The sequence below is a fragment of the Pseudophryne corroboree genome, chromosome 8 (assembly GCF_028390025.1).
Source record: "Pseudophryne corroboree isolate aPseCor3 chromosome 8, aPseCor3.hap2, whole genome shotgun sequence".
Taxonomy (NCBI): domain Eukaryota; kingdom Metazoa; phylum Chordata; class Amphibia; order Anura; family Myobatrachidae; genus Pseudophryne; species Pseudophryne corroboree.
The window spans coordinates 376,974,059-376,999,058 of record NC_086451.1 but is presented as its reverse complement, the minus strand read 5'-3'; the positions used below and the strand labels follow the sequence as shown (position 1 = coordinate 376,999,058).

General features: G+C 31.5%; 27 non-coding genes across 27 annotated transcripts in view; all 27 read left to right on the top strand.

The window, feature by feature from the left end:
• Window positions 1–70, top strand: part of TRNAL-CAA (transfer RNA leucine (anticodon CAA)) — a 109-nt gene extending 39 nt beyond the window's left edge. The window contains exon 2 of the tRNA in view: window positions 25–70. This is a non-coding gene — a tRNA (tRNA-Leu). The remainder of the gene's footprint in view (window positions 1–24) is intronic.
• Window positions 71–819: 749 nt separating this feature from the next.
• On the top strand, window positions 820–928 carry TRNAL-CAA (transfer RNA leucine (anticodon CAA)). Its single transcript has 2 exons — window positions 820–857; window positions 883–928. It is a non-coding gene; the product is annotated as a tRNA-Leu (tRNA).
• A 742-nt stretch (window positions 929–1,670) lies between these two features.
• On the top strand, window positions 1,671–1,779 carry TRNAL-CAA (transfer RNA leucine (anticodon CAA)). Its single transcript has 2 exons — window positions 1,671–1,708; window positions 1,734–1,779. It is a non-coding gene; the product is annotated as a tRNA-Leu (tRNA).
• Window positions 1,780–2,528: 749 nt separating this feature from the next.
• Window positions 2,529–2,637, top strand: TRNAL-CAA (transfer RNA leucine (anticodon CAA)). The gene is made up of 2 exons: window positions 2,529–2,566; window positions 2,592–2,637. It is a non-coding gene; the product is annotated as a tRNA-Leu (tRNA).
• A 749-nt stretch (window positions 2,638–3,386) lies between these two features.
• On the top strand, window positions 3,387–3,495 carry TRNAL-CAA (transfer RNA leucine (anticodon CAA)). Its single transcript has 2 exons — window positions 3,387–3,424; window positions 3,450–3,495. It is a non-coding gene; the product is annotated as a tRNA-Leu (tRNA).
• A 749-nt stretch (window positions 3,496–4,244) lies between these two features.
• On the top strand, window positions 4,245–4,353 carry TRNAL-CAA (transfer RNA leucine (anticodon CAA)). Its single transcript has 2 exons — window positions 4,245–4,282; window positions 4,308–4,353. It is a non-coding gene; the product is annotated as a tRNA-Leu (tRNA).
• Window positions 4,354–5,080: 727 nt separating this feature from the next.
• On the top strand, window positions 5,081–5,189 carry TRNAL-CAA (transfer RNA leucine (anticodon CAA)). Its single transcript has 2 exons — window positions 5,081–5,118; window positions 5,144–5,189. It is a non-coding gene; the product is annotated as a tRNA-Leu (tRNA).
• Window positions 5,190–5,938: 749 nt separating this feature from the next.
• TRNAL-CAA (transfer RNA leucine (anticodon CAA)) lies at window positions 5,939–6,047 on the top strand. Its single transcript has 2 exons — window positions 5,939–5,976; window positions 6,002–6,047. It is a non-coding gene; the product is annotated as a tRNA-Leu (tRNA).
• A 748-nt stretch (window positions 6,048–6,795) lies between these two features.
• Window positions 6,796–6,904, top strand: TRNAL-CAA (transfer RNA leucine (anticodon CAA)). The gene is made up of 2 exons: window positions 6,796–6,833; window positions 6,859–6,904. It is a non-coding gene; the product is annotated as a tRNA-Leu (tRNA).
• Window positions 6,905–7,653: 749 nt separating this feature from the next.
• Window positions 7,654–7,762, top strand: TRNAL-CAA (transfer RNA leucine (anticodon CAA)). Its single transcript has 2 exons — window positions 7,654–7,691; window positions 7,717–7,762. It is a non-coding gene; the product is annotated as a tRNA-Leu (tRNA).
• A 748-nt stretch (window positions 7,763–8,510) lies between these two features.
• On the top strand, window positions 8,511–8,619 carry TRNAL-CAA (transfer RNA leucine (anticodon CAA)). Its single transcript has 2 exons — window positions 8,511–8,548; window positions 8,574–8,619. It is a non-coding gene; the product is annotated as a tRNA-Leu (tRNA).
• Window positions 8,620–9,367: 748 nt separating this feature from the next.
• TRNAL-CAA (transfer RNA leucine (anticodon CAA)) lies at window positions 9,368–9,476 on the top strand. The gene is made up of 2 exons: window positions 9,368–9,405; window positions 9,431–9,476. It is a non-coding gene; the product is annotated as a tRNA-Leu (tRNA).
• A 749-nt stretch (window positions 9,477–10,225) lies between these two features.
• Window positions 10,226–10,334, top strand: TRNAL-CAA (transfer RNA leucine (anticodon CAA)). The gene is made up of 2 exons: window positions 10,226–10,263; window positions 10,289–10,334. It is a non-coding gene; the product is annotated as a tRNA-Leu (tRNA).
• Window positions 10,335–11,083: 749 nt separating this feature from the next.
• Window positions 11,084–11,192, top strand: TRNAL-CAA (transfer RNA leucine (anticodon CAA)). Its single transcript has 2 exons — window positions 11,084–11,121; window positions 11,147–11,192. It is a non-coding gene; the product is annotated as a tRNA-Leu (tRNA).
• Window positions 11,193–11,940: 748 nt separating this feature from the next.
• On the top strand, window positions 11,941–12,049 carry TRNAL-CAA (transfer RNA leucine (anticodon CAA)). The gene is made up of 2 exons: window positions 11,941–11,978; window positions 12,004–12,049. It is a non-coding gene; the product is annotated as a tRNA-Leu (tRNA).
• Window positions 12,050–12,798: 749 nt separating this feature from the next.
• On the top strand, window positions 12,799–12,907 carry TRNAL-CAA (transfer RNA leucine (anticodon CAA)). The gene is made up of 2 exons: window positions 12,799–12,836; window positions 12,862–12,907. It is a non-coding gene; the product is annotated as a tRNA-Leu (tRNA).
• A 749-nt stretch (window positions 12,908–13,656) lies between these two features.
• Window positions 13,657–13,765, top strand: TRNAM-CAU (transfer RNA methionine (anticodon CAU)). Its single transcript has 2 exons — window positions 13,657–13,694; window positions 13,720–13,765. It is a non-coding gene; the product is annotated as a tRNA-Met (tRNA).
• Window positions 13,766–15,372: 1,607 nt separating this feature from the next.
• On the top strand, window positions 15,373–15,481 carry TRNAL-CAA (transfer RNA leucine (anticodon CAA)). The gene is made up of 2 exons: window positions 15,373–15,410; window positions 15,436–15,481. It is a non-coding gene; the product is annotated as a tRNA-Leu (tRNA).
• Window positions 15,482–16,229: 748 nt separating this feature from the next.
• TRNAL-CAA (transfer RNA leucine (anticodon CAA)) lies at window positions 16,230–16,338 on the top strand. Its single transcript has 2 exons — window positions 16,230–16,267; window positions 16,293–16,338. It is a non-coding gene; the product is annotated as a tRNA-Leu (tRNA).
• Window positions 16,339–17,087: 749 nt separating this feature from the next.
• TRNAL-CAA (transfer RNA leucine (anticodon CAA)) lies at window positions 17,088–17,196 on the top strand. Its single transcript has 2 exons — window positions 17,088–17,125; window positions 17,151–17,196. It is a non-coding gene; the product is annotated as a tRNA-Leu (tRNA).
• Window positions 17,197–17,945: 749 nt separating this feature from the next.
• On the top strand, window positions 17,946–18,054 carry TRNAL-CAA (transfer RNA leucine (anticodon CAA)). Its single transcript has 2 exons — window positions 17,946–17,983; window positions 18,009–18,054. It is a non-coding gene; the product is annotated as a tRNA-Leu (tRNA).
• A 749-nt stretch (window positions 18,055–18,803) lies between these two features.
• Window positions 18,804–18,912, top strand: TRNAM-CAU (transfer RNA methionine (anticodon CAU)). Its single transcript has 2 exons — window positions 18,804–18,841; window positions 18,867–18,912. It is a non-coding gene; the product is annotated as a tRNA-Met (tRNA).
• A 1,607-nt stretch (window positions 18,913–20,519) lies between these two features.
• Window positions 20,520–20,628, top strand: TRNAL-CAA (transfer RNA leucine (anticodon CAA)). The gene is made up of 2 exons: window positions 20,520–20,557; window positions 20,583–20,628. It is a non-coding gene; the product is annotated as a tRNA-Leu (tRNA).
• Window positions 20,629–21,376: 748 nt separating this feature from the next.
• On the top strand, window positions 21,377–21,485 carry TRNAL-CAA (transfer RNA leucine (anticodon CAA)). The gene is made up of 2 exons: window positions 21,377–21,414; window positions 21,440–21,485. It is a non-coding gene; the product is annotated as a tRNA-Leu (tRNA).
• Window positions 21,486–22,234: 749 nt separating this feature from the next.
• On the top strand, window positions 22,235–22,343 carry TRNAL-CAA (transfer RNA leucine (anticodon CAA)). The gene is made up of 2 exons: window positions 22,235–22,272; window positions 22,298–22,343. It is a non-coding gene; the product is annotated as a tRNA-Leu (tRNA).
• A 749-nt stretch (window positions 22,344–23,092) lies between these two features.
• Window positions 23,093–23,201, top strand: TRNAL-CAA (transfer RNA leucine (anticodon CAA)). The gene is made up of 2 exons: window positions 23,093–23,130; window positions 23,156–23,201. It is a non-coding gene; the product is annotated as a tRNA-Leu (tRNA).
• A 1,607-nt stretch (window positions 23,202–24,808) lies between these two features.
• TRNAL-CAA (transfer RNA leucine (anticodon CAA)) lies at window positions 24,809–24,917 on the top strand. Its single transcript has 2 exons — window positions 24,809–24,846; window positions 24,872–24,917. It is a non-coding gene; the product is annotated as a tRNA-Leu (tRNA).
• The last annotated feature ends 83 nt before the right edge of the window (window positions 24,918–25,000 follow it).

Below are 25,000 nucleotides of genomic sequence, written 5' to 3'. Positions count from 1 at the left end.
TTGCATTCTTCCTCTAAATGGGTGTTCTGGTCTCTGTAAAGAGGCGTGGGTTCAAATCCCACTTCTGACAATTTTATTTTCTTGTACTTTGTATGAAAAGAATATTAATTTGTGGATAAGTCTACCATGCAAAATTACAAGTGCCCTTAGGACATCCATTCTCTTTTAAAAGTCCTTCTCTTGGACATTGGAATCTTATTACCATTTATTTCTAACAATGTGCAGCCTAATTATTTAAAGAAACATAGGGAACAGAATAGTTTGAAAATGGGAGAAATTGTATGATATCCCATCTACACACCAATATTGCACTTGTTGCCATAGAGTTGAATTAATGACATTATTCCTAAGTGATAAATACACAATGACTGGTTAAAAAATTCTTAAGTTTAGTTCCATGTAGAAAAAAGGTTTTCACAAATGTATTATTTGCAAAACACCCTTTCAGTATTCAGTAAACAAATCATAAAACAAAGAATAAATTGGAATAGAAAGTAGATTCAGGCTCTCAGACTCTATATCTAAAAGTTTACAAAAATTACTTGCTAGACACATAAATCTTTTTTTTCCTGAAAGAGATTTTAGTAAATAATTTGTATAGTAATTATAAAGGATATCATTATAACCTGAGCAGTTTTTCTTAAGTATTAATTGTGATGGCTCACCTTTAGCGGTAGTATACTGTATAAATCCAAGTTCTTGATTTTATGTTACTTTTTTCAAGCAGTACATATTATTTGGCTGAAAGATACCCCAAAATCCTTTTTTTGTACATTATAATCTTTTACTGGCAACTTAATTTAGAGGGCATATGTACTTGTCAGGATGGCCGAGCGGTCTAAGGCGCCAGACTCAAGATTGCATTCTTCCTCTAAATGGGTGTTCTGGTCTCTGTAAAGAGGCGTGGGTTCAAATCCCACTTCTGACAATTTTATTTTCTTGTACTTTGTATGAAAAGAATATTAATTTGTGGATAAGTCTACCATGCAAAATTACAAGTGCCCTTAGGACATCCATTCTCTTTTAAAAGTCCTTCTCTTGGACATTGGAATCTTATTACCATTTATTTCTAACAATGTGCAGCCTAATTATTTAAAGAAACATAGGGAACAGAATAGTTTGAAAATGGGAGAAATTGTATGATATCCCATCTACACACCAATATTGCACTTGTTGCCATAGAGTTGAATTAATGACATTATTCCTAAGTGATAAATACACAATGACTGGTTTAAAAATTCTTAAGTTTAGTTCCATGTAGAAAAAAGGTTTTCACAAATGTATTATTTGCAAAACACCCTTTCAGTATTCAGTAAACAAATCATAAAACAAAGAATAAATTGGAATAGAAAGTAGATTCAGGCTCTCAGACTCTATATCTAAAAGTTTACAAAAATTACTTGCAAGACACATAAATCTGTTTTTTCCTGAAAGAGATTTTAGTAAATAATTTGTATAGTTATTATAAAGGATATCATTATAACCTGAGCAGTTTTTCTTAAGTATTAATTGTGATGGCTCACCTTTAGTGGTAGTATACTGTATAAATCCAAGTTCTTGATTTTATGTTACTTTTTTCAAGCAGTACATATTATTTGGCTGAAAGATACCCCAAAATCCTTTTTTTGTACATTATAATCTTTTATTGCCAACTTAATTTAATGGGCATTGTCAGGATGGCAGAGCGGTCTAAGGCGCCAGACTCAAGATTGCGTTATTCCTCTAAATGGGTGTTCTGGTCTCTGTAAAGAGGCGTGGGTTCAAATCCCACTTCTGACAATTTTATTTTCTTGTACTTTGTATGAAAAGAATATTAATTTGTGGATAAGTCTACCATGCAAAATAACAAGTGACCTTAGGACATCCATTCTCTTTTAAAAGTCCTTCTCTTGGACATTGGAATCTTGTTACCATTTATTTCTAACAATGTGCAGCCTAATTATTTAAAGAAACATAGGGAACAGAATAGTTTGAAAATGGGAGAAATTGTATGATATCCCATCTACACACCAATATTGCACTTGTTGCCATAGAGTTGAATTAATGACATTATTCCTAAGTGATAAATACACAATGACTGGTTAAAAAATTCTTAAGTTTAGTTCCATGTAGAAAAAAGGTTTTCACAAATGTATTATTTGCAAAACACCCTTTCAGTATTCAGTAAACAAATCATAAAACAAAGAATAAATTGGAATAGAAAGTAGATTCAGGCTCTCAGACTCTATATCTAAAAGTTTACAAAAATTACTTGCAAGACACATAAATCTGTTTTTTCCTGAAAGAGATTTTAGTAAATAATTTGTATAGTAATTATAAAGGATATCATTATAACCTGAGCAGTTTTTCTTAAGTATTGATTGTGATGGCTCACCTTTAGCGGTAGTATACTGTATAAATCCAAGTTCTTGATTTTATGTTACTTTTTTCAAGCAGTACATATTATTTGGCTGAAAGATACCCCAAAATCCTTTTTTTGTACATTATAATCTTTTATTGGCAACTTAATTTAATGGGCATATGTACTTGTCAGGATGGCCGAGCGGTCTAAGGCACCAGACTCAAGATTGCGTTCTTCCTCTAAATGGGTGTTCTGGTCTCTGTAAAGAGGCGTGGGTTCAAATCCCACTTCTGACAATTTTATTTTCTTGTACTTTGTATGAAAAGAATATTAATTTGTGGATAAGTCTACCATGCAAAATAACAAGTGACCTTAGGACATCCATTCTCTTTTAAAAGTCCTTCTCTTGGACATTGGAATCTTGTTACCATTTATTTCTAACAATGTGCAGCCTAATTATTTAAAGAAACATAGGGAACAGAATAGTTTGAAAATGGGAGAAATTGTATGATACCCAACTACACACCAATATTGCACTTGTTGCCATAGAGTTGAATTAATGACATTATTCCTAAGTGATAAATACACAATGACTGGTTAAAAAATTCTTAAGTTTAGTTCCATGTAGAAAAAAAGGTTTTCACAAATGTATTATTTGCAAAACACCCTTTCAGTATTCAGTAAACAAATCATAAAACAAAGAATAAATTGGAATAGAAAGTAGATTCAGGCTCTCAGACTCTATATCTAAAAGTTTACAAAAATTACTTGCAAGACACATAAATCTGTTTTTTCCTGAAAGAGATTTTAGTAAATAATTTGTATAGTAATTATAAAGGATATCATTATAACATGAGCAGTTTTTCTTAAGTATTGATTGTGATGGCTCACCTTTAGCGGTAGTATACTGTATAAATCCAAGTTCTTGATTTTATGTTACTTTTTTCAAGCAGTACATATTATTTGGCTGAAAGATACCCCAAAATCCTTTTTTTGTACATTATAATCTTTTACTGGCAACTTAATTTAGAGGGCATATGTTCTTGTCAGGATGGCCGAGCGGTCTAAGGCGCCAGACTCAAGATTGCATTCTTCCTGTAAATGGGTGTTCTGGTCTCTGTAAATAGGCGTGGGTTCAAATCCCACTTCTGACAATTTTATTTTCTTGTACTTTGTATGAAAAGAATATTAATTTGTGGATAAGTCTACCATGCAAAATTACAAGTGCCCTTAGGACATCCATTCTCTTTTAAAAGTCCTTCTCTTGGACATTGGAATCTTATTACCATTTATTTCTAACAATGTGCAGCCTAATTATTTAAAGAAACATAGGGAACAGAATAGTTTGAAAATGGGAGAAATTGTATGATATCCCATCTACACACCAATATTGCACTTGTTGCCATAGAGTTGAATTAATGACACTATTCCTAAGTGATAAATACACAATGACTGGTTAAAAAATTCTTAAGTTTAGTTCCATGTAGAAAAAAGGTTTTCACAAATGTATTATTTGCAAAACACCCTTTCAGTATTCAGTAAACAAATCATAAAACAAAGAATAAATTGGAATAGAAAGTAGATTCAGGCTCTCAGACTCTATATCTAAAAGTTTACAAAAATTACTTGCTAGACACATAAATCTGTTTTTTCCTGAAAGAGATTTTAGTAAATAATTTGTATAGTAATTATAAAGGATATCATTATAACCTGAGCAGTTTTTCTTAAGTATTAATTGTGATGGCTCACCTTTAGCGGTAGTATACTGTATAAATCCAAGTTCTTGATTTTATGTTACTTTTTTCAAGCAGTACATATTATTTGGCTGAAAGATACCCCAAAATCCTTTTTTTGTACATTATAATCTTTTATTGGCAACTTAATTTAATGGGCATATGTACTTGTCAGGATGGCCGAGCGGTCTAAGGCGCCAGACTCAAGATTGCGTTCTTCCTCTAAATGGGTGTTCTGGTCTCTGTAAAGAGGCGTGGGTTCAAATCCCACTTCTGACAATTTTATTTTCTTGTACTTTGTATGAAAAGAATATTAATTTGTGGATAAGTCTACCATGCAAAATAACAAGTGACCTTAGGACATCCATTCTCTTTTAAAAGTCCTTCTCTTGGACATTGGAATCTTGTTACCATTTATTTCTAACAATGTGCAGCCTAATTATTTAAAGAAACATAGGGAACAGAATAGTTTGAAAATGGGAGAAATTGTATGATATCCCATCTACACACCAATATTGCACTTGTTGCCATAGAGTTGAATTAATGACATTATTCCTAAGTGATAAATACACAATGACTGGTTAAAAATTTCTTAAGTTTAGTTCCATGTAGAAAAAAGGTTTTCACAAATGTATTATTTGCAAAAACAAATCATAAAACAAAGAATAAATTGGAATAGAAAGTAGATTCAGGCTCTCAGACTCTATATCTAAAAGTTTACAAAAATTACTTGCTAGACACATAAATCTGTTTTTTCCTGAAAGAGATTTTAGTAAATAATTTTTATAGTTATTATAAAGGATATCATTATAACCTGAGCAGTTTACTTAAGTATTAATTGTGATGGCTCACCTTTAGCGGTAGTATACTGTATAAATCCAAGTTCTTGATTTTATGTTACTTTTTTCAAGCAGTACATATTATTTGGCTGAAAGATACCCCAAAATCCTTTTTTTGTACATTATAATCTTTTACTGGCAACTTAATTTAGAGGGCATATGTTCTTGTCAGGATGGCCGAGCGGTCTAAGGCGCCAGACTCAAGATTGCATTCTTCCTCTAAATGGGTGTTCTGGTCTCTGTAAAGAGGCGTGGGTTCAAATCCCACTTCTGACAATTTTATTTTCTTGTACTTTGTATGAAAAGAATATTAATTTGTGGATAAGTCTACCATGCAAAATTACAAGTGCCCTTAGGACATCCATTCTCTTTTAAAAGTCCTTCTCTTGGACATTGGAATCTTATTACCATTTATTTCTAACAATGTGCAGCCTAATTATTTAAAGAAACATAGGGAACAGAATAGTTTGAAAATGGGAGAAATTGTATGATATCCCATCTACACACCAATATTGCACTTGTTGCCATAGAGTTGAATTAATGACATTATTCCTAAGTGATAAATACACAATGACTGATTAAAAAATTCTTACGTTTAGTTCCATGTAGAAAAAAGGTTTTCACAAATGTATTATTTGCAAAACACCCTTTCAGTATTCAGTAAACAAATCATAAAACAAAGAATAAATTGGAATAGAAAGTAGATTCAGGCTCTCAGACTCTATATCTAAAAGTTTACAAAAATTACTTGCTAGACACATAAATCTGTTTTTTCCTGAAAGAGATTTTAGTAAATAATTTGTATAGTAATTATAAAGGATATCATTATAACCTGAGCAGTTTTTCTTAAGTATTAATTGTGATGGCTCACCTTTAGCGGTAGTATACTGTATAAATCCAAGTTCTTGATTTTATGTTACTTTTTTCAAGCAGTACATATTATTTGGCTGAAAGATACCCCAAAATCCTTTTTTTGTACATTATAATCTTTTATTGGCAACTTAATTTAAAGGGCATATGTACTTGTCAGGATGGCCGAGCGGTCTAAGGCGCCAGACTCAAGATTGCGTTCTTCCTCTAAATGGGTGTTCTGGTCTCTGTAAAGAGGCGTGGGTTCAAATCCCACTTCTGACAATTTTATTTTCTTGTACTTTGTATGAAAAGAATATTATTTTGTGGATAAGTCTACCATGCAAAATAACAAGTGACCTTAGGACATCCATTCTCTTTTAAAAGTCCTTCTCTTGGACATTGGAATCTTGTTACCATTTATTTCTAACAATGTGCAGCCTAATTATTTAAAGAAACATAGGGAACAGAATAGTTTGAAAATGGGAGAAATTGTATGATATCCCATCTACACACCAATATTTCACTTGTTGCCATAGAGTTGAATTAATGACATTATTCCTAAGTGATAAATACACAATGACTGGTTAAAAATTTCTTAAGTTAAGTTCCATGTAGAAAAAAGGTTTTCACAAATGTATTATTTGCAAAACATCCTTTCAGTATTCAGTAAACAAATCATAAAACAAAGAATGAATTGGAATAGAAAGTAGATTCAGGCTCTCAGACTCTATATCTAAAAGTTTACAAAAATTACTTGCTAGACACATAAATCTGTTTTTTCCTGAAAGAGATTTTAGTAAATAATTTTTATAGTTATTATAAAGGATATCATTATAACCTGAGCAGTTTACTTAAGTATTAATTGTGATGGCTCACCTTTAGCGGTAGTATACTGTATAAATCCAAGTTCTTGATTTTATGTTACTTTTTTCAAGCAGTACATATTATTTGGCTGAAAGATACCCCAAAATCCTTTTTTTGTACATTATAATCTTTTATTGCCAACTTAATTTAATGGGCATATGTACTTGTCAGGATGGCCGAGCGGTCTAAGGCGCCAGACTCAAGATTGCGTTATTCCTCTAAATGGGTGTTCTGGTCTCTGTAACGAGGCGTGGGTTCAAATCCCACTTCTGACAATTTTATTTTCTTGTACTTTGTATGAAAAGAATATTAATTTGTGGATAAGTCTACCATGCAAAATAATAAGTGACCTTAGGACATCCATTCTCTTTTAAAAGTCCTTCTCTTGGACATTGGAATCTTGTTACCATTTATTTCTAACAATGTGCAGCCTAATTATTTAAAGAAACATAGGGAACAGAATAGTTTGAAAATGGGAGAAATTGTATGATATCCCATCTACACACCAATATTGCACTTGTTGCCATAGAGTTGAATTAATGACATTATTCCTAAGTGATAAATACACAATGACTGGTTAAAAAATTCTTAAGTTTAGTTCCATGTAGAAAAAAGGTTTTCACAAATGTATTATTTGCAAAACACCCTTTCAGTATTCAGTAAACAAATCATAAAACAAAGAATAAATTGGAATAGAAAGTAGATTCAGGCTCTCAGACTCTATATCTAAAAGTTTACAAAAATTACTTGCTAGACACATAAATCTTTTTTTTCCTGAAAGAGATTTTAGTAAATAATTTGTATAGTAATTATAAAGGATATCATTATAACCTGAGCAGTTTTTCTTAAGTATTAATTGTGATGGCTCACCTTTAGCGGTAGTATACTGTATAAATCCAAGTTCTTGATTTTATGTTACTTTTTTCAAGCAGTACATATTATTTGGCTGAAAGATACCCCAAAATCCTTTTTTTGTACATTATAATCTTTTACTGGCAACTTAATTTAATGGGCATATGTTCTTGTCAGGATGGCCGAGCGGTCTAAGGCGCTAGACTCAAGATTGCATTCTTCCTCTAAATGGATGTTCTGGTCTCTGTAAAGAGGCGTGGGTTCAAATCCCACTTCTGACAATTTTATTTTCTTGTACTTTGTATGAAAAGAATATTAATTTGTGGATAAGTCTACACTGCAAAATTACAAGTGCCCTTAGGACATCCATTCTCTTTTAAAAGTCCTTCTCTTGGACATTGGAATCTTGTTACCATTTATTTCTAACAATGTGCAGCCTAATTATTTAAAGAAACATAGGGAACAGAATAGTTTGAAAATGGGAGAAATTGTATGATATCCCATCTACACACCAATATTGCACTTGTTGCCATAGAGTTGAATTAATGACATTATTCCTAAGTGATAAATACACAATGACTGGTTAAAAATTTCTTAAGTTTAGTTCCATGTAGAAAAAAGGTTTTCACAAATGTATTATTTGCAAAACATCCTTTCAGTATTCAGTAAACAAATCATAAAACAAAGAATAAATTGGAATAGAAAGTAGATTCAGGCTCTCAGACTCTATATCTAAAAGTTTACAAAAATTACTTGCTAGACACATAAATCTGTTTTTTCCTGAAAGAGATTTTAGTAAATAATTTTTATAGTTATTATAAAGGATATCATTATAACCTGAGCAGTTTACTTAAGTATTAATTGTGATGGCTCACCTTTAGCGGTAGTATACTGTATAAATCCAAGTTCTTGATTTTATGTTACTTTTTTCAAGCAGTACATATTATTTGGCTGAAAGATACCCCAAAATCCTTTTTTTGTACATTATAATCTTTTATTGGCAACTTAATTTAATGGGCATATGTACTTGTCAGGATGGCCGAGCGGTCTAAGGCGCCAGACTCAAGATTGCGTTATTCCTCTAAATGGGTGTTCTGGTCTCTGTAACGAGGCGTGGGTTCAAATCCCACTTCTGACAATTTTATTTTCTTGTACTTTGTATGAAAAGAATATTAATTTGTGGATAAGTCTACCATGCAAAATAATAAGTGACCTTAGGACATCCATTCTCTTTTAAAAGTCCTTCTCTTGGACATTGGAATCTTGTTACCATTTATTTCTAACAATGTGCAGCCTAATTATTTAAAGAAACATAGGGAACAGAATAGTTTGAAAATGGGAGAAATTGTATGATATCCCATCTACACACCAATATTGCACTTGTTGCCATAGAGTTGAATTAATGACATTATTCCTAAGTGATAAATACACAATGACTGGTTAAAAATTTCTTAAGTTTAGTTCCATGTAGAAAAAAGGTTTTCACAAATGTATTATTTGCAAAACATCCTTTCAGTATTCAGTAAACAAATCATAAAACAAAGAATAAATTGGAATAGAAAGTAGATTCAGGCTCTCAGACTCTATATCTAAAAGTTTACAAAAATTACTTGCTAGACACATAAATCTGTTTTTTCCTGAAAGAGATTTTAGTAAATAATTTTTATAGTTATTATAAAGGATATCATTATAACCTGAGCAGTTTACTTAAGTATTAATTGTGATGGCTCACCTTTAGCGGTAGTATACTGTATAAATCCAAGTTCTTGATTTTATGTTACTTTTTTCAAGCAGTACATATTATTTGGCTGAAAGATACCCCAAAATCCTTTTTTTGTACATTATAATCTTTTATTGCCAACTTAATTTAATGGGCATATGTACTTGTCAGGATGGCCGAGCGGTCTAAGGCGCCAGACTCAAGATTGCGTTATTCCTCTAAATGGGTGTTCTGGTCTCTGTAACGAGGCGTGGGTTCAAATCCCACTTCAGACAATTTTATTTTCTTGTACTTTGTATGAAAAGAATATTAATTTGTGGATAAGTCTACCATGCAAAATAATAAGTGACCTTAGGACATCCATTCTCTTTTAAAAGTCCTTCTCTTGGACATTGGAATCTTGTTACCATTTATTTCTAACAATGTGCAGCCTAATTATTTAAAGAAACATAGGGAACAGAATAGTTTGAAAATGGGAGAAATTGTATGATATCCCATCTACACACCAATATTGCACTTGTTGCCATAGAGTTGAATTAATGACATTATTCCTAAGTGATAAATACACAATGACTGGTTTAAAAATTCTTAAGTTTAGTTCCATGTAGAAAAAAGGTTTTCACAAATGTATTATTTGCAAAACACCCTTTCAGTATTCAGTAAACAAATCATAAAACAAAGAATAAATTGGAATAGAAAGTAGATTCAGGCTCTCAGACTCTATATCTAAAAGTTTACAAAAATTACTTGCTAGACACATAAATCTGTTTTTTCCTGAAAGAGATTTTAGTAAATAATTTGTATAGTAATTATAAAGGATATCATTATAACCTGAGCAGTTTTTCTTAAGTATTAATTGTGATGGCTCACCTTTAGCGGTAGTATACTGTATAAATCCAAGTTCTTGATTTTATGTTACTTTTTTCAAGCAGTACATATTATTTGGCTGAAAGATACCCCAAAATCCTTTTTTTGTACATTATAATCTTTTATTGGCAACTTAATTTAATGGGCATATGTACTTGTCAGGATGGCCGAGCGGTCTAAGGCGCCAGACTCAAGATTGCGTTCTTCCTCTAAATGGGTGTTCTGGTCTCTGTAAAGAGGCGTGGGTTCAAATCCCACTTCTGACAATTTTATTTTCTTGTACTTTGTATGAAAAGAATATTAATTTGTGGATAAGTTTACCATGCAAAATAACAAGTGACCTTAGGACATCCATTCTCTTTTAAAAGTCCTTCTCTTGGACATTGGAATCTTATTACCATTTATTTCTAACAATGTGCAGCCTAATTATTTAAAGAAACATAGGGAACAGAATAGTTTGAAAATGGGAGAAATTGTATGATATCCCATCTACACACCAATATTGCACTTGTTGCCATAGAGTTGAATTAATGACATTATTCCTAAGTGATAAATACACAATGACTGGTTAAAAAATTCTTAAGTTTAGTTCCATGTAGAAAAAAGGTTTTCACAAATGTATTATTTGCAAAACACCCTTTCAGTATTCAGTAAACAAATCATAAAACAAAGAATAAATTGGAATAGAAAGTAGATTCAGGCTCTCAGACTCTATATCTAAAAGTTTACAAAAATTACTTGCTAGACACATAAATCTTTTTTTTCCTGAAAGAGATTTTAGTAAATAATTTGTATAGTAATTATAAAGGATATCATTATAACCTGAGCAGTTTTTCTTAAGTATTAATTGTGATGGCTCACCTTTAGCGGTAGTATACTGTATAAATCCAAGTTCTTGATTTTATGTTACTTTTTTCAAGCAGTACATATTATTTGGCTGAAAGATACCCCAAAATCCTTTTTTTGTACATTATAATCTTTTACTGGCAACTTAATTTAGAGGGCATATGTTCTTGTCAGGATGGCCGAGCGGTCTAAGGCGCTAGACTCAAGATTGCATTCTTCCTCTAAATGGGTGTTCTGGTCTCTGTAAAGAGGCGTGGGTTCAAATCCCACTTCTGACAATTTTATTTTCTTGTACTTTGTATGAAAAGAATATTAATTTGTGGATAAGTCTACCATGCAAAATTACAAGTACCCTTAGGACATCCATTCTCTTTTAAAAGTCCTTCTCTTGGACATTGGAATCTTATTACCATTTATTTCTAACAATGTGCAGCCTAATTATTTAAAGAAACATAGGGAACAGAATAGTTTGAAAATGGGAGAAATTGTATGATATTCCATCTACACACCAATATTGCACTTGTTGCCATAGAGTTGAATTAATGACATTATTCCTAAGTGATAAATACACAATGACTGGTTAAAAAATTCTTACGTTTAGTTCCATGTAGAAAAAAGGTTTTCACAAATGTATTATTTGCAAAACATCCTTTCAGTATTCAGTAAAAAATCATAAAACAAAGAATAAATTGGAATAGAAAGTAGATTCAGGCTCTCAGACTCTATATCTAAAAGTTTACAAAAATTACTTGCTAGACACATAAATCTGTTTTTTCCTGAAAGAGATTTTAGTAAATAATTTGTATAGTTATTATAAAGGATATCATTATAACCTGAGCAGTTTTTCTTAAGTATTAATTGTGATGGCTCACCTTTAGTGGTAGTATACTGTATAAATCCAAGTTCTTGATTTTATGTTACTTTTTTCAAGCAGTACATATTATTTGGCTGAAAGATACCCCAAAATCCTTTTTTTGTACATTATAATCTTTTATTGCCAACTTAATTTAATGGGCATATGTACTTGTCAGGATGGCCGAGCAGTCTAAGGTGCCAGACTCAAGATTGCGTTATTCCTCTAAATGGGTGTTCTGGTCTCTGTAAAGAGGCGTGGGTTCAAATCCCACTTCTGACAATTTTATTTTCTTGTACTTTGTATGAAAAGAATATTAATTTGTGGATAAGTCTACCATGCAAAATAACAAGTGACCTTAGGACATCCATTCTCTTTTAAAAGTCCTTCTCTTGGACATTGGAATCTTGTTACCATTTATTTCTAACAATGTGCAGCCTAATTATTTAAAGAAACATAGGGAACAGAATAGTTTGAAAATGGGAGAAATTGTATGATATCCCATCTACACACCAATATTGCACTTGTTGCCATATAGTTGAATTAATGACATTATTCCTAAGTGATAAATACACAATGACTGGTTAAAAAATTCTTAAGTTTAGTTCCATGTAGAAAAAAGGTTTTCACAAATGTATTATTTGCAAAACACCCTTTCAGTTTTCAGTAAACAAATCATAAAACAAAGAATAAATTGGAATAGAAAGTAGATTCAGGCTCTCAGACTCTATATCTAAAAGTTTACAAAAATTACTTGCTAGACACATAAATCTGTTTTTTCCTGAAAGAGATTTTAGTAAATAATTTGTATAGTAATTATAAAGGATATCATTATAACCTGAGCAGTTTTTCTTAAGTATTAATTGTGATGGCTCACCTTTAGCGGTAGTATACTGTATAAATCCAAGTTCTTGATTTTATGTTACTTTTTTCAAGCAGTACATATTATTTGGCTGAAAGATACCCCAAAATCCTTTTTTTGTACATTATAATCTTTTACTGGCAACTTAATTTAGAGGGCATATGTTCTTGTCAGGATGGCCGAGCGGTCTAAGGCGCCAGACTCAAGATTGCATTCTTCCTCTAAATGGGTGTTCTGGTCTCTGTAAAGAGGCGTGGGTTCAAATCCCACTTCTGACAATTTTATTTTCTTGTACTTTGTATGAAAAGAATATTAATTTGTGGATAAGTCTACCATGCAAAATTACAAGTGCCCTTAGGACATCCATTCTCTTTTAAAAGTCCTTCTCTTGGACATTGGAATCTTATTACCATTTATTTCTAACAATGTGCAGCCTAATTATTTAAAGAAACATAGGGAACAGAATAGTTTGAAAATGGGAGAAATTGTATGATATCCCATCTACACACCAATATTGCACTTGTTGCCATAGAGTTGAATTAATGACATTATTCCTAAGTGATAAATACACAATGAATGGTTAAAAAATTCTTAAGTTTAGTTAGATGTAGAAAAAAGGTTTTCACAAATGTATTATTTGCAAAACACCCTTTCAGTATTCAGTAAACAAATCATAAAACAAAGAATAAATTGGAATAGAAAGTAGATTCAGGCTCTCAGACTCTATATCTAAAAGTTTACAAAAATTACTTGCTAGACACATAAATCTGTTTTTTCCTGAAAGAGATTTTAGTAAATAATTTGTATAGTAATTATAAAGGATATCATTATAACCTGAGCAGTTTTTCTTAAGTATTAATTGTGATGGCTCACCTTTAGCGGTAGTATACTGTATAAATCCAAGTTCTTGATTTTATGTTACTTTTTTCCAGCAGTACATATTATTTGGCTGAAAGATACCCCAAAATCCTTTTTTTGTACATTATAATCTTTTATTGGCAACTTAATTTAATGGGCATATGTACTTGTCAGGATGGCCGAGCGGTCTAAGGCGCCAGACTCATGATTGCGTTCTTCCTCTAAATGGGTGTTCTGGTCTCTGTAAAGAGGCGTGGGTTCAAATCCCACTTCTGACAATTTTATTTTCTTGTACTTTGTATGAAAAGAATATTAATTTGTGGATAAGTCTACCATGCAAAATAACAAGTGACCTTAGGACATCCATTCTCTTTTAAAAGTCCTTCTCTTGGACATTGGAATCTTGTTACCATTTATTTCTAACAATGTGCAGCCTAATTATTTAAAGAAACATAGGGAACAGAATAGTTTGAAAATGGGAGAAATTGTATGATATCCCATCTACACACCAATATTGCACTTGTTGCCATAGAGTTGAATTAATGACATTATTCCTAAGTGATAAATACACAATGACTGGTTAAAAATTTCTTACGTTTAGTTCCATGTAGAAAAAAGGTTTTCACAAATGTATTATTTGCAAAACATCCTTTCAGTATTCAGTAAACAAATCATAAAACAAAGAATAAATTGGAATAGAAAGTAGATTCAGGCTCTCAGACTCTATATCTAAAAGTTTACAAAAATTACTTGCTAGACACATAAATCTGTTTTTTCCTGAAAGAGATTTTAGTAAATAATTTTTATAGTTATTATAAAGGATATCATTATAACCTGAGCAGTTTTTCTTAAGTATTAATTGTGATGGCTCACCTTTAGCGGTAGTATACTGTATAAATCCAAGTTCTTGATTTTATGTTACTTTTTTCAAGCAGTACATATTATTTGGCTGAAAGATACCCCAAAATCCTTTTTTTGTACATTATAATCTTTTATTGGCAACTTAATTTAATGGGCATATGTACTTGTCAGGATGGCCGAGCGGTCTAAGGCGCCAGACTCAAGATTGCGTTCTTCCTCTAAATGGGTGTTCTGGTCTCTGTAAAGAGGCGTGAGTTCAAATCCCACTTCTGAATATTTTATTTTCTTGTACTTTGTATGAAAAGAATATTAATTTGTGGATAAGTCTACCATGCAAAATAACAAGTGACCTTAGGACATCCATTCTCTTTTAAAAGTCCTTCTCTTGGACATTGGAATCTTGTTACCATTTATTTCTAACAATGTGCAGCCTAATTATTTAAAGAAACATAGGGAACAAATTAGTTTGAAAATGGGAGAAATTGTATGATATCCCATCTACACACCAATATTGCACTTGTTGCCATAGAGTTGAATTAATGACATTATTCCTAAGTGATAAATACACAATGACTGGTTAAAAAATTCTTAAGTTTAGTTCCATGTAGAAAAAAGGTTTTCACAAATGTATTATTTGCAAAACACCCTTTCAGTATTCAGTAAACAAATCATAAAACAAAGAATAAATTGGAATAGAAAGTAGATTCAGGCTCTCAGACTCTATATCTAAAAGTTTACAAAAATTACTTGTTAGACACATCAATCTGTTTTTTCCTGAAAGAGATTTTAGTAAATAATTTGTATAGTTATTATAAAGGATATCATTATAACCTGAGCAGTTTTTCTTAAGTATTAATTGTGATGGCTCACCTTTAGCGGTAGTATACTGTATAAATCCAAGTTCTTGATTTTATGTTACTTTTTTCAAGCAGTACATATTATTTGGCTGAAAGATACCCCAAAATCCTTTTTTTGTACATTATAATCTTTTACTGGCAACTTAATTTAGAGGGCATATGTTCTTGTCAGGATGGCCGAGCGGTCTAAGGCGCTAGACTCAAGATTGCATTCTTCCTCTAAATGGGTGTTCTGGTCTCTGTAAAGAGGCGTGGGTTCAAATCCCACTTCTGACAATTTTATTTTCTTGTACTTTGTATGAAAAGAATATTAATTTGTGGATAAGTCTACCATGCAAAATTACAAGTGCCCTTAGGACATCCATTCTCTTTTAAAAGTCCTTCTCTTGGACATTGGAATCTTATTACCATTTATTTCTAACAATGTGCAGCCTAATTATTTAAAGAAACATAGGGAACAGAATAGTTTGAAAATGGGAGAAATTGTATGATATTCCATCTACACACCAATATTGCACTTGTTGCCATAGAGTTGAATTAATGACATTATTCCTAAGTGATAAATACACAATGACTGGTTAAAAAATTCTTACGTTTAGTTCCATGTAGAAAAAAGGTTTTCACAAATGTATTATTTGCAAAACATCCTTTCAGTATTCAGTAAAAAATCATAAAACAAAGAATAAATTGGAATAGAAAGTAGATTCAGGCTCTCAGACTCTATATCTAAAAGTTTACAAAAATTACTTGCTAGACACATCAATCTGTTTTTTCCTGAAAGAGATTTTAGTAAATAATTTGTATAGTTATTATAAAGGATATCATTATAACCTGAGCAGTTTTTCTTAAGTATTAATTGTGATGGCTCACCTTTAGTGGTAGTATACTGTATAAATCCAAGTTCTTGATTTTATGTTACTTTTTTCAAGCAGTACATATTATTTGGCTGAAAGATACCCCAAAATCCTTTTTTTGTACATTATAATCTTTTATTGCCAACTTAATTTAATGGGCATATGTACTTGTCAGGATGGCCGAGCAGTCTAAGGTGCCAGACTCAAGATTGCGTTATTCCTCTAAATGGGTGTTCTGGTCTCTGTAAAGAGGCGTGGGTTCAAATCCTACTTCTGACAATTTTATTTTCTTGTACTTTGTATGAAAAGAATATTAATTTGTGGATAAGTCTACCATGCAAAATAACAAGTGACCTTAGGACATCCATTCTCTCTTAAAAGTCCTTCTCTTGGACATTGGAATCTTGTTACCATTTATTTCTAACAATGTGCAGCCTAATTATTTAAAGAAACATAGGGAACAGAATAGTTTGAAAATGGGAGAAATTGTATGATATCCCATCTACACACCAATATTGCACTTGTTGCCATAGAGTTGAATTAATGACATTATTCCTAAGTGATAAATACACAATGACTGGTTAAAAAATTCTTAAGTTTAGTTCCATGTAGAAAAAAGGTTTTCACAAATGTATTATTTGCAAAACACCCTTTCAGTATTCAGTAAACAAATCATAAAACAAAGAATAAATTGGAATAGAAAGTAGATTCAGGCTCTCAGACTCTATATCTAAAAGTTTACAAAAATTACTTGCTAGACACATAAATCTGTTTTTTCCTGAAAGAGATTTTAGTAAATAATTTGTATAGTTATTATAAAGGATATCATTATAACCTGAGCAGTTTTTCTTAAGTATTAATTGTGATGGCTCACCTTTAGTGGTAGTATACTGTATAAATCCAAGTTCTTGATTTTATGTTACTTTTTTCAAGCAGTACATATTATTTGGCTGAAAGATACCCCAAAATCCTTTTTTTGTACATTATAATCTTTTATTGCCAACTTAATTTAATGGGCATATGTACTTGTCAGGATGGCCGAGCAGTCTAAGGTGCCAGACTCAAGATTGCGTTATTCCTCTAAATGGGTGTTCTGGTCTCTGTAAAGAGGCGTGGGTTCAAATCCCACTTCTGACAATTTTATTTTCTTGTACTTTGTATGAAAAGAATATTAATTTGTGGATAAGTCTACCATGCAAAATAACAAGTGACCTTAGGACATCCATTCTCTTTTAAAAGTCCTTCTCTTGGCCATTGGAATCTTGTTACCATTTATTTCTAACAATGTGCAGCCTAATTATTTAAAGAAACATAGGGAACAGAATAGTTTGAAAATGGGAGAAATTGTATGATATCCCATCTACACACCAATATTGCACTTGTTGCCATAGAGTTGAATTAATGACATTATTCCTAAGTGATAAATACACAATGACTGGTTAAAAAATTCTTAAGTTTAGTTCCATGTAGAAAAAAGGTTTTCACAAATGTATTATTTGCAAAACACCCTTTCAGTTTTCAGTAAACAAATCATAAAACAAAGAATAAATTGGAATAGAAAGTAGATTCAGGCTCTCAGACTCTATATCTAAAAGTTTACAAAAATTACTTGCTAGACACATAAATCTGTTTTTTCCTGAAAGAGATTTTAGTAAATAATTTGTATAGTAATTATAAAGGATATCATTATAACCTGAGCAGTTTTTCTTAAGTATTAATTGTGATGGCTCACCTTTAGCGGTAGTATACTGTATAAATCCAAGTTCTTGATTTTATGTTACTTTTTTCAAGCAGTACATATTATTTGGCTGAAAGATACCCCAAAATCCTTTTTTTGTACATTATAATCTTTTACTGGCAACTTAATTTAGAGGGCATATGTTCTTGTCAGGATGGCCGAGCGGTCTAAGGCGCCAGACTCAAGATTGCATTCTTCCTCTAAATGGGTGTTCTGGTCTCTGTAAAGAGGCGTGGGTTCAAATCCCACTTCTGACAATTTTATTTTCTTGTACTTTGTATGAAAAGAATATTAATTTGTGGATAAGTCTACCATGCAAAATTACAAGTGCCCTTAGGACATCCATTCTCTTTTAAAAGTCCTTCTCTTGGACATTGGAATCTTATTACCATTTATTTCTAACAATGTGCAGCCTAATTATTTAAAGAAACATAGGGAACAGAATAGTTTGAAAATGGGAGAAATTGTATGATATCCCATCTACACACCAATATTGCACTTGTTGCCATAGAGTTGAATTAATGACATTATTCCTAAGTGATAAATACACAATGAATGGTTAAAAAATTCTTAAGTTTAGTTAGATGTAGAAAAAAGGTTTTCACAAATGTATTATTTGCAAAACACCCTTTCAGTATTCAGTAAACAAATCATAAAACAAAGAATAAATTGGAATAGAAAGTAGATTCAGGCTCTCAGACTCTATATCTAAAAGTTTACAAAAATTACTTGCTAGACACATAAATCTGTTTTTTCCTGAAAGAGATTTTAGTAAATAATTTGTATAGTAATTATAAAGGATATCATTATAACCTGAGCAGTTTTTCTTAAGTATTAATTGTGATGGCTCACCTTTAGCGGTAGTATACTGTATAAATCCAAGTTCTTGATTTTATGTTACTTTTTTCCAGCAGTACATATTATTTGGCTGAAAGATACCCCAAAATCCTTTTTTTGTACATTATAATCTTTTATTGGCAACTTAATTTAATGGGCATATGTACTTGTCAGGATGGCCGAGCGGTCTAAGGCGCCAGACTCATGATTGCGTTCTTCCTCTAAATGGGTGTTCTGGTCTCTGTAAAGAGGCGTGGGTTCAAATCCCACTTCTGACAATTTTATTTTCTTGTACTTTGTATGAAAAGAATATTAATTTGTGGATAAGTCTACCATGCAAAATAACAAGTGACCTTAGGACATCCATTCTCTTTTAAAAGTCCTTCTCTTGGACATTGGAATCTTGTTACCATTTATTTCTAACAATGTGCAGCCTAATTATTTAAAGAAACATAGGGAACAGAATAGTTTGAAAATGGGAGAAATTGTATGATATCCCATCTACACACCAATATTGCACTTGTTGCCATAGAGTTGAATTAATGACATTATTCCTAAGTGATAAATACACAATGACTGGTTAAAAATTTCTTACGTTTAGTTCCATGTAGAAAAAAGGTTTTCACAAATGTATTATTTGCAAAACATCCTTTCAGTATTCAGTAAACAAATCATAAAACAAAGAATAAATTGGAATAGAAAGTAGATTCAGGCTCTCAGACTCTATATCTAAAAGTTTACAAAAATTACTTGCTAGACACATAAATCTGTTTTTTCCTGAAAGAGATTTTAGTAAATAATTTTTATAGTTATTATAAAGGATATCATTATAACCTGAGCAGTTTTTCTTAAGTATTAATTGTGATGGCTCACCTTTAGCGGTAGTATACTGTATAAATCCAAGTTCTTGATTTTATGTTACTTTTTTCAAGCAGTACATATTATTTGGCTGAAAGATACCCCAAAATCCTTTTTTTGTACATTATAATCTTTTATTGGCAACTTAATTTAATGGGCATATGTACTTGTCAGGATGGCCGAGCGGTCTAAGGCGCCAGACTCAAGATTGCGTTCTTCCTCTAAATGGGTGTTCTGGTCTCTGTAAAGAGGCGTGAGTTCAAATCCCACTTCTGAATATTTTATTTTCTTGTACTTTGTATGAAAAGAATATTAATTTGTGGATAAGTCTACCATGCAAAATAACAAGTGACCTTAGGACATCCATTCTCTTTTAAAAGTCCTTCTCTTGGACATTGGAATCTTGTTACCATTTATTTCTAACAATGTGCAGCCTAATTATTTAAAGAAACATAGGGAACAAATTAGTTTGAAAATGGGAGAAATTGTATGATATCCCATCTACACACCAATATTGCACTTGTTGCCATAGAGTTGAATTAATGACATTATTCCTAAGTGATAAATACACAATGACTGGTTAAAAAATTCTTAAGTTTAGTTCCATGTAGAAAAAAGGTTTTCACAAATGTATTATTTGCAAAACACCCTTTCAGTATTCAGTAAACAAATCATAAAACAAAGAATAAATTGGAATAGAAAGTAGATTCAGGCTCTCAGACTCTATATCTAAAAGTTTACAAAAATTACTTGTTAGACACATCAATCTGTTTTTTCCTGAAAGAGATTTTAGTAAATAATTTGTATAGTTATTATAAAGGATATCATTATAACCTGAGCAGTTTTTCTTAAGTATTAATTGTGATGGCTCACCTTTAGCGGTAGTATACTGTATAAATCCAAGTTCTTGATTTTATGTTACTTTTTTCAAGCAGTACATATTATTTGGCTGAAAGATACCCCAAAATCCTTTTTTTGTACATTATAATCTTTTACTGGCAACTTAATTTAGAGGGCATATGTTCTTGTCAGGATGGCCGAGCGGTCTAAGGCGCTAGACTCAAGATTGCATTCTTCCTCTAAATGGGTGTTCTGGTCTCTGTAAAGAGGCGTGGGTTCAAATCCCACTTCTGACAATTTTATTTTCTTGTACTTTGTATGAAAAGAATATTAATTTGTGGATAAGTCTACCATGCAAAATTACAAGTGCCCTTAGGACATCCATTCTCTTTTAAAAGTCCTTCTCTTGGACATTGGAATCTTATTACCATTTATTTCTAACAATGTGCAGCCTAATTATTTAAAGAAACATAGGGAACAGAATAGTTTGAAAATGGGAGAAATTGTATGATATTCCATCTACACACCAATATTGCACTTGTTGCCATAGAGTTGAATTAATGACATTATTCCTAAGTGATAAATACACAATGACTGGTTAAAAAATTCTTACGTTTAGTTCCATGTAGAAAAAAGGTTTTCACAAATGTATTATTTGCAAAACATCCTTTCAGTATTCAGTAAAAAATCATAAAACAAAGAATAAATTGGAATAGAAAGTAGATTCAGGCTCTCAGACTCTATATCTAAAAGTTTACAAAAATTACTTGCTAGACACATCAATCTGTTTTTTCCTGAAAGAGATTTTAGTAAATAATTTGTATAGTTATTATAAAGGATATCATTATAACCTGAGCAGTTTTTCTTAAGTATTAATTGTGATGGCTCACCTTTAGTGGTAGTATACTGTATAAATCCAAGTTCTTGATTTTATGTTACTTTTTTCAAGCAGTACATATTATTTGGCTGAAAGATACCCCAAAATCCTTTTTTTGTACATTATAATCTTTTATTGCCAACTTAATTTAATGGGCATATGTACTTGTCAGGATGGCCGAGCAGTCTAAGGTGCCAGACTCAAGATTGCGTTATTCCTCTAAATGGGTGTTCTGGTCTCTGTAAAGAGGCGTGGGTTCAAATCCTACTTCTGACAATTTTATTTTCTTGTACTTTGTATGAAAAGAATATTAATTTGTGGATAAGTCTACCATGCAAAATAACAAGTGACCTTAGGACATCCATTCTCTTTTAAAAGTCCTTCTCTTGGACATTGGAATCTTGTTACCATTTATTTCTAACAATGTGCAGCCTAATTATTTAAAGAAACATAGGGAACAGAATAGTTTGAAAATGGGAGAAATTGTATGATATCCCATCTACACACCAATATTGCACTTGTTGCCATAGAGTTGAATTAATGACATTATTCCTAAGTGATAAATACACAATGACTGGTTAAAAAATTCTTAAGTTTAGTTCCATGTAGAAAAAAGGTTTTCACAAATGTATTATTTGCAAAACACCCTTTCAGTATTCAGTAAACAAATCATAAAACAAAGAATAAATTGGAATAGAAAGTAGATTCAGGCTCTCAGACTCTATATCTAAAAGTTTACAAAAATTACTTGCTAGACACATAAATCTGTTTTTTCCTGAAAGAAATTTTAGTAAATAATTTGTATAGTAATTATAAAGGATATCATTATAACCTGAGCAGTTTTTCTTAAGTATTAATTGTGATGGCTCACCTTTAGCGGTAGTATACTGTATAAATCCAAGTTCTTGATTTTATGTTACTTTTTTCAAGCAGTACATATTATTTGGCTGAAAGATACCCCAAAATCCTTTTTTTGTACATTATAATCTTTTACTGGCAACTTAATTTAGAGGGCATATGTTCTTGTCAGGATGGCCGAGCGGTCTAAGGCGCCAGACTCAAGATTGCATTCTTCCTCTAAATGGGTGTTCTGGTCTCTGTAAATAGGCGTGGGTTCAAATCCCACTTCTGACAATTTTATTTTCTTGTACTTTGTATGAAAAGAATATTAATTTGTGGATAAGTCTACCATGCAAAATTACAAGTGCCCTTAGGACATCCATTCTCTTTTAAAAGTCCTTCTCTTGGACATTGGAATCTTATTACCATTTATTTCTAACAATGTGCAGCCTAATTATTTAAAGAAACATAGGGAACAGAATAGTTTGAAAATGGGAGAAATTGTATGATATCCCATCTACACACCAATATTGCACTTGTTGCCATAGAGTTGAATTAATGACATTATTCCTAAGTGATAAATACACAATGACTGGTTAAAAAATTCTTACGTTTAGTTCCATGTAGAAAAAAGGTTTTCACAAATGTATTATTTGCAAAACACCCTTTCAGTATTCAGTAAACAAATCATAAAACAAAGAATAAATTGGAATAGAAAGTAGATTCAGGCTCTCAGACTCTATATCTAAAAGTTTACAAAAATTACTTGCTAGACACATAAATCTGTTTTTTCCTGAAAGAGATTTTAGTAAATAATTTGTATAGTAATTATAAAGGATATCATTATAACCTGAGCAGTTTTTCTTAAGTATTGATTGTGATGGCTCACCTTTAGCGGTAGTATACTGTATAAATCCAAGTTCTTGATTTTATGTTACTTTTTTCAAGCAGTACATATTATTTGGCTGAAAGATACCCCAAAATCCTTTTTTTGTACATTATAATCTTTTACTGGCAACTTAATTTAGAGGGCATATGTTCTTGTCAGGATGGCCGAGCGGTCTAAGGCGCCAGACTCAAGATTGCATTCTTCCTCTAAATGGGTGTTCTGGTCTCTGTAAATAGGCGTGGGTTCAAATCCCACTTCTGACAATTTTATTTTCTTGTACTTTGTATGAAAAGAATATTAATTTGTGGATAAGTCTACCATGCAAAATTACAAGTGCCCTTAGGACATCCATTCTCTTTTAAAAGTCCTTCTCTTGGACATTGGAATCTTATTACCATTTATTTCTAACAATGTGCAGCCTAATTATTTAAAGAAACATAGGGAACAGAATAGTTTGAAAATGGGAGAAATTGTATGATATCCCATCTACACACCAATATTGCACTTGTTGCCATAGAGTTGAATTAATGACATTATTCCTAAGTGATAAATACACAATGACTGGTTAAAAAATTCTTAAGTTTAGTTCCATGTAGAAAAAAGGTTTTCACAAATGTATTATTTGCAAAACACCCTTTCAGTATTCAGTAAACAAATCATAAAACAAAGAATAAATTGGAATAGAAAGTAGATTCAGGCTCTCAGACTCTATATCTAAAAGTTTACAAAAATTACTTGCTAGACACATAAATCTGTTTTTTCCTGAAAGAGATTTTAGTAAATAATTTGTATAGTAATTATAAAGGATATCATTATAACCTGAGCAGTTTTTCTTAAGTATTAATTGTGATGGCTCACCTTTCGCGGTAGTATACTGTATAAATCCAAGTTCTTGATTTTATGTTACTTTTTTCAAGCAGTACATATTATTTGGCTGAAAGATACCCCAAAATCCTTTTTTTGTACATTATAATCTTTTATTGGCAACTTAATTTAATGGGCATATGTACTTGTCAGGATGGCCGAGCGGTCTAAGGCGCCAGACTCAAGATTGCGTTCTTCCTCTAAATGGGTGTTCTGGTCTCTGTAAAGAGGCGTGAGTTCAAATCCCACTTCTGAATATTTTATTTTCTTGTACTTTGTATGAAAAGAATATTAATTTGTGGATAAGTCTACCATGCAAAATAACAAGTGACCTTAGGACATCCATTCTCTTTTAAAAGTCCTTCTCTTGGACATTGGAATCTTGTTACCATTTATTTCTAACAATGTGCAGCCTAATTATTTAAAGAAACATAGGGAACAAATTAGTTTGAAAATGGGAGAAATTGTATGATATCCCATCTACACACCAATATTGCACTTGTTGCCATAGAGTTGAATTAATGACATTATTCCTAAGTGATAAATACACAATGACTGGTTAAAAAATTCTTAAGTTTAGTTCCATGTAGAAAAAAGGTTTTCACAAATGTATTATTTGCAAAACACCCTTTCAGTATTCAGTAAACAAATCATAAAACAAAGAATAAATTGGAATAGAAAGTAGATTCAGGCTCTCAGACTCTATATCTAAAAGTTTACAAAAATTACTTGTTAGACACATCAATCTGTTTTTTCCTGAAAGAGATTTTAGTAAATAATTTGTATAGTTATTATAAAGGATATCATTATAACCTGAGCAGTTTTTCTTAAGTATTAATTGTGATGGCTCACCTTTAGCGGTAGTATACTGTATAAATCCAAGTTCTTGATTTTATGTTACTTTTTTCAAGCAGTACATATTATTTGGCTGAAAGATACCCCAAAATCCTTTTTTTGTACATTATAATCTTTTACTGGCAACTTAATTTAGAGGGCATATGTTCTTGTCAGGATGGCCGAGCGGTCTAAGGCGCTAGACTCAAGATTGCATTCTTCCTCTAAATGGGTGTTCTGGTCTCTGTAAAGAGGCGTGGGTTCAAATCCCACTTCTGACAATTTTATTTTCTTGTACTTTGTATGAAAAGAATATTAATTTGTGGATAAGTCTACCATGCAAAATTACAAGTGCCCTTAGGAC